The sequence below is a fragment of the Labeo rohita genome, chromosome 8 (genome assembly GCF_022985175.1).
Source record: "Labeo rohita strain BAU-BD-2019 chromosome 8, IGBB_LRoh.1.0, whole genome shotgun sequence".
Classification (NCBI taxonomy): domain Eukaryota; kingdom Metazoa; phylum Chordata; class Actinopteri; order Cypriniformes; family Cyprinidae; genus Labeo; species Labeo rohita.
The window spans coordinates 32,220,575-32,227,904 of NC_066876.1; positions in this window are offsets into that span (position 1 = coordinate 32,220,575).

A 7,330-nucleotide genomic window follows, 5' to 3' on the forward strand; every position below is an offset into this window, starting at 1 on the left:
GCAAGCGTTCTATCCAGTTCAATCAAGTTGGTCTAATTGGTTGGTCTACCTTTGCAGAGAAATTCCATCAATTTTCCATGCAGTTTAACTTAATAATTTCCAAATGAATATAATTTTGAAATTATTGCATTTCACAAAAACAGAAGCGCATATTGCGAACAAATTTCATTCAAATCATATCGTAAATTGATACACCAGAGTGGTCACTTTTATGGACTAAACGGTCGCTGCCTGAGGCAATTTTAAAATGAAAGGAAATAATGTACAGTGTACAAAAGCACAAATTGAAGAAAAAAAAACACAATTCAAATAATTTCTAAAAATTGGCGCCGTCTGACCTGAGGCAAGTCAAAAACGTGGGAAAACAGAACAGACTAACTTGCCGCCACCTGTCGCACACAATTATGAACAACAAAATACACACTACAAAGAATGTAGACCATTTTTAGTTTTTATTTGATAATGCAATCGAATTTACAATAAAAGCGAGACACTGATGTGCCTTCACTTCAGATGTGTATTCATGGATGTTAGTCTTCGTGAATAATTCTGCCTCAATGTAATGTTCCATTACAATTATCCAATGTTGTGTAATAACGTAGTCGTTTTCCATTTCCCAGTGGTAACTGTTTTCGTTGTTGTTGTTAGACATGACGGATCAGTTACCTAAACATGATGGATACGTTTTCGTACATGCAATTCTTTCCTGGATAGGAAAGCTTACATCAAATCGTGACGTGTGGCCAAGTATGAGGACCCATACTCTCTTAAGGGTTTTTAACCCATCCAAGTGCACATGTAACCCCTCCAGCCGGGTCCTACTCTCAGACCGTTCCGAGCGGGTCTCGCATTGAGGTCAGGGGAGTGAGGTTTACCTTACTCGCTGGCCTCCTTTACACTCACCCCCCCTAAACCTCACTCCCATCCGGGTCACAGCACCAATGTAACCCCTCTACCTGAGTCCTACTCTCAGACCGTTCCGAGCGGGTCTCGAACCCAGGTTTTCGGCATGGGAGGCGGACGCACTAAAAAGGAAGCTAAAGGCTGCAACCGCTAGTGTCAGTCGCTAGTGCATCTCTTGAGGTCAGGGGAGTGAGGTATACCTGTGCAGCACTTACTCGCTGGCCTCCGTTACACACACACACAGTAGTGAGTAGTGAACAAACACACACAACCGGAGCAGTGGGCAGCCATATTGCTATCGCTGCGGTGTCCGGGGAGCAGTTTATTTTTTTCCATTGACGTTGCTAGACGTTTATGGGTCCAATGTAATTTTTTTATGACGTTATTCGTTGTGGATAGTTCTTCCTCAATATATTGTTGTCATTTTTATCGCTTTCCGTAGTGTTTATTCTTTTCATCGTTGTTGTTCTAGTATCGCGCTATACTGTTATTAACTGCTTATTGTCTTGTGCTCTTGAGCCACAGAACAGTTGAAAATAAAATTTTCGGAAAATCTGAATCACGCTACGTACAGCTGAAATTTTTTCAAACACAGCTGAATCCAGTTTTAAGTCAAATATGGCATTGTATGGTTGAGAACAATATATTTTAAATATCTTAACCATGCTTTTTACATTTGAAACTATTTTAAAAACAGATAAACCCAGTTGTATCAAGCTAAAATCAACAGAGCATGCCTGAATCATGTGGGATATAGCTAAAACAATGTTGTACATGTATAACATGACCATCAAAGCTGGCATATTGTGGTCTTCTTGTGTTTCTGAGCCATTGCATAGCTGAGAACGATATTGTTTGTATATCTGATATAAGTTATTGAAAGCTGAAACTATTTTAAAAAAAAACTGAGCCCAGCTGTATCCAGCTAAAAACAGGATGCAAGCCAAATATCGCCAAAACAATGTCGTAAAAAGATATAGCAACCATAAAGACATCGAAACAATGTCCTAAAAAAGACAATAGCAGCACATTTACCACGATAGATGATACAGGCGTAGAGTCAGAAATTTCCATATTTACCTCAGTGGACTCAAGTAAAGCACAAGACATAAGAAAATTCAGACTCCTAAAAAGACAGTTAGAAGGCATGAACCAACTCCTGACTTCTTTCCCTATCGCGACACTAACCTAAAATGAGAAAGAGAAGAACTTTTATTACCTATAGAATGGGCGTGTCTTATCTTATCTAACTCTTATCCAATGAAAAGTCATCAATGACCTCAGGAGATCTTACGTCATATTTGGCAAATTCAAGAAGACAAGTCACTAAAACGCTAAAATTATTTTCATTTTCATCAAACAAGGAATATTTACAGATGACTCTATTTAATCTATCTAATCTAAATTATTGAGTGCTTGTGTTGAAACAGTCAGGAGTGTGTGCGCAGTTTGTACTGGGATCATAGGGACATTCATAAACAGACCTGTAAAACAGGTTTATTATAATAGGACACCTGTATTAGGCTTCTAGAAAGTTCCAGTGTCCCTAGTGTACATCACTGAAACAGAAACAAGACACAATTACTTCGTTCAAACATTCTGAGAAACACATTATGTGTCCAAGTCTTCATTAAAGCTAATCAAATGCTGCTGAAGAAAGTAATAACAAGGCAGATCTTGGTTTGGTCTGTACTTTGTTCTTCTGTCCCATAAGGAGCAGAAACCATCAGAACAGTCAATTATCCCTCTTTACAAACAAGACAAAACATCTTAAGGCTAAAAGTAGCTCATAACTTGCCGATTTAGGAGAAAATCTTAAAAATAATGGACGTGTCAGTCCTAAATTTAGGACTTCTAAATGTTCACTCTAAGAGTATGTTTTAGCACTAAAACTAGCTCCTAAATCTGTGAAACATTAGGAGTAGTGAAGAGGACTCCTAAGTCATTAAGACCAAATCCCAACTATCCCAAAATGGCTGTTGTTAGCAATCTACCTTTGAACTTAAATGTTTTAGAAACACTCTGCATTTATCTGCACACATTATCCCACGCAACTCTTTTGGTTTTGGAGGTTATACCAACTCCAGTTGTTCCTTTGATTATATCCTTCTTGTCATTAACACGTTGGGCAAGAAGTAACAGCTGTTCTTGCGTCCCATTTGGTTTTCTTTTACGTTTGCATATCTTACTATCAGCCATGATTATTCTATTCTGTTAATAAAAAGGCTGTTTATATGCATATCAGCTAACTGTTTATGTGAAGCACACATGTAAAAGGCTGACAATCAGCTGAACATGTACTTGTTTAATTAGTGACCCTTAGCCTGTATTTTAAAATCTTTATTTGAATGTGGCAACATAACACCGCGCTCTAAAATATTTCTGTGAACAAATCTCTTACAGAGACTCCTCCCCTATCAGCCAATCACTGTGTGCATAGTTAGTAGGCATGCTGACATCATCCATAGCAACAAGGTCAACCCCGCCCTTACTCTTAGCTTAAGACTTCTCTCTACTCCTTAGAAAAAGTTTGTCTCATCAGGGCCCGTATTCACAAACATTTTATCTTACCACTAAGAGTTCTGTTGAATAGCAGTAGTTTTTAGCTAAGAGTTCTCTCTTAAAACCTATTCACAAAGCTGCTGAGACAAACTTTTACTAAGGAATAAAGGGAACTCTTAATAATAACATTGAACAGTGAAGCATGAAGCACTCTGGGGGGAAAAGCTTAGTATAATAAAACCACTAAAATAAGTCTTCAGGTTAAGAAAGAATTATGATAAGAATGAATGTGTTTGGAAACACCTTTCCAAAACTGTAAAATGTTATTTAAAAATAAAGCATTCAAGAATTATTTTATGATAAATATTTTACTGTCTTAATTGCACTCATTTATTTAGCTAATAAATAATAATAGTACTACTACTACTAATAATAATAATTATTATTATTATTAATTCAATAATAATAATAATAATAATACAATGATAATTGTCATGAATCTGGTCCGTGACATCAAGGCTGTAATGTGATTGGTTATTAAGGGACACGTGATCCAAATTACGCCGTTACGCTTTCTCCAATAGTAAGTAATACAGAGCCTCTCTTATTTTCTCATGAATTTATTTTCTCATGAATTTAAAGTCCAGGAACTCTGAAAAAAAACAGATGCCATGCAACAAAACAATAAATATCTCCAAAGAGAGCAAACAACACCACCCCCCTTGTTCATTCACGACCCCCTTCCTCCCTCTCTTCCCCCCTCCCTGCATCTCACTCTTCTTCCACCAAAGCAAGAATATCCATATAGCACGTGTGTTATATCTTGTGAATATGTTGATTTTTCATGTTTGGTGTCATTTTAAAGGTCTCTGTGCAATTGGAAAAATGGTCTCAATTTCAGAGCAGTCACTTATATTATGAGGAAGATCGAACATTTTTGTAGAATTGTGTTTTGCTGCTGAGGGGTGTGTTTTCCCCATAGGGTTGGGTGAGAATCTCCAGCCAGGTGTGACCCTGGGTTGCGAGATCTCCTGACAAACCAAAAAGTCTTTATGTTTTTACAACTAATTGGAAGATTTGTTTGTTTTGGTCTGGGTATATAAGCGAAGTGACAAAATACTACTGGGGGATTCTGTATTCAGAAGAACCCCCACACTGTGTGTGAGAGTCTCTGGAGTTTTGCACCCAAGTCTCTCACATGCTGCTGCGTATCTCTCTGTGGTCAAGTGTGCATCTCCCACTCTTAGATTTATCTTTGACTAATTGATGTTATGTATTTATCTGAATTGGAACTGAAATTAATTCTGAAATGGATTCTCATTGCTTAATTATGTAATTGGCATGATACATTTTTACCTGACAAATAAAACATTATATTTGATTTATTCTGATCTTTTCTGAAATCATTATTACTAGTAAATTGCGAGGATGCTTTTGTTACTGCAAATATACGGCCAGGATAGAGCAAACTGCAGGCTCAGGACTGAATGGAGCAGTAGACACGTCACTTGAGAGCTCCTGATTTCTGTCTATTGCTGATGTTAGCAAGTTGTATGGGAGAAGACTAAATTAAACTGCACTTTTTGTGAAAGCAAGCAGTAGGCGGCTGGCAAAAAGGTATTAGCCACCTACAGACCTCCGGACTCAATAGAGAACAAATGATCTCAGCTACTCCAGAAGCCCCCTGTTGTCAGCTAGAAAATGAGACACACACACACAGCACAGAATAACAGGCTAAATCAAATATCACTGATTAGCTTTAGTCATGGGGTTTAGTTACAATTTCTGGTGATCTCCTTCCTGTGTAATATTCTTCAAGACATTCTGTGTTGCTGGTCGTTGTCCTTCTGGAGGTTCCTGTCAATAACATGCCACGTCACTGAAGCAGAAACAAGACACGTTAAAGTTAAAGAAACTGTGTTGTTGAAATCAAACCATGTTACTTCCCTGTAATAACGAGAGATGGGTCTGCATTTGGTGTGAACTATATTCTGTCCCATCAGAAACCACCAGAGCAATAAAACATCCATTTTCACAAACCTGTGGAAAAAAAAGTTAGGGGATTTGAGATATTGTGACAGTGTTAAAGATCTTGGCACAGTTTTGTTGGCTTGTTCTTCCCACTATAATATATAGGAACTATAGAATTTTTAAATAAAATTTTTTATAATTTTTTTTTCTTACTTAGATTTGTTGTCTTGTTTTAAGCCAAAATATCTAACAATTGTTACATCAAGAAGGATTTTCAAGACAAGCAAAAATTATTGTCTTGTTTTCAAAGAAGTCAAAATTAAGTTTTTGCCTGAAACAAGAAAAATAATCCGCCAATGAGGTAAGCAAAATAATCTTGTTTTCTGCTTGAAATAAGATCATTTTACTTATTATAAGCAAAAAAAATCGGACTTAATTTTGACTTATTTGTTCTGAAAACAAGACATTGTTTTTTCAAATTTTTGCTTAGCAAAAATGATTTAAAGGGGTCACTGGATGCCCATTTTCCACAAGTTGATATGATTCTTTAGGGTCTTAATGAAAAGTCTATAATATACTTTGGTTAAAAATTCTCAATGGTTGTGTAAAACAATACCCTTTTTACCTTGCCAAAATCAGCTTTGCAAAAATCATCTCATTCTGGTCGAGGCTGCTTTGAATGTTAATGAGCTCTGCTCGCCCCGTCCCTCTCTTCTCTCTCTGAGGTGAAGAGCCTGTTTGCTTTAGCCGCATTTAGCCACGTTTAGCCACTAAACTTGCTAACTAGCACATTATTAGGAAAGACAATCGCAAAGATTCATAAAAAAAAAAACCCTTATACTCCTGCTGTAAGTGAAGCTGGATCATGAACGTATTTATGAAGATCGGGAGGTGCATTCCCTTCACAAACAAATGTAATCCACGGCTCAGATGTCGGGAGTAAATGACGACCACTGTGTTCATTATTACATCCAGCAACACAACACCTCAATCGCTCAATCAGATATTCTTGTCTAACCCACATCCCTGCTCCGACATTGAAACAAAGAGGTTGGAGTGTTACAGCTGATCTAAGGTAAGATGCTCATGTCAATCAACTATTGTGGGAGCGGCCTCTGTCGGTGTGACGCCACAATGACAGGCATCTAAGAATGGCTCGATTTGAAAAAGGGGATATTATTTTTACAGATTATTTACAAACCACTGCATGGATTTTTATCATTATAGGGTAGATTTGTACATACACTGCCAACACACATTAATGTTCAAACAACATGTAAAAGTGAACTTAGCATCCGATGACCCCTTTAAGACCTTAGTCAGGGTATTTCCTTTTTTACTGGAATGAAAACAAGGCTGTAAGGACCTGAATTACAGTGTGTTCAGAGTATTGTTTATATGATTAAACACTTTTCCAAAAAACTTTCAGTAGACAAATACTTCCTAAAATAGTTTTGAAAGTTGCTGAAATGACACATAATCTATAACCTTTATTCAGTGCTTGCATTATCAAGACTGTAAGCCTATCCCTCAGCCTCGCTTCTATCTGCATAAAATAATAACACAGCATCAACCCTATTAATGGTAACGGTGCTTTCATTGATGGCAGAAAGGGAAAATAGTATCCGACCTTAGTCTCACAGCTGTTTCAGGACAACCAGCAGTCTCTGACTGGTAGTTAAAGTGGAGATTATAGCCTCATTAAGTTTAGGATTAGTGGTGGGGTTATGCATTTGCTAGGATGGAGCTTATAAAAATAGCGAAGGTAGGGGTAGGTTAGGCAATGGTCAGCTTTGCCCTAACTTCCAGTCTGAGATAGCTGTGCTAAAACTGTACACAAACACAAACTGTATGTTGCTGCGGCTCTGCAGTTTAACATACCTCAAAGTGAAAAATGTCAATGAATAAATAGCAGAGGGCCAGGCCAGTGATGATGTAACTGAGGTACTGTATA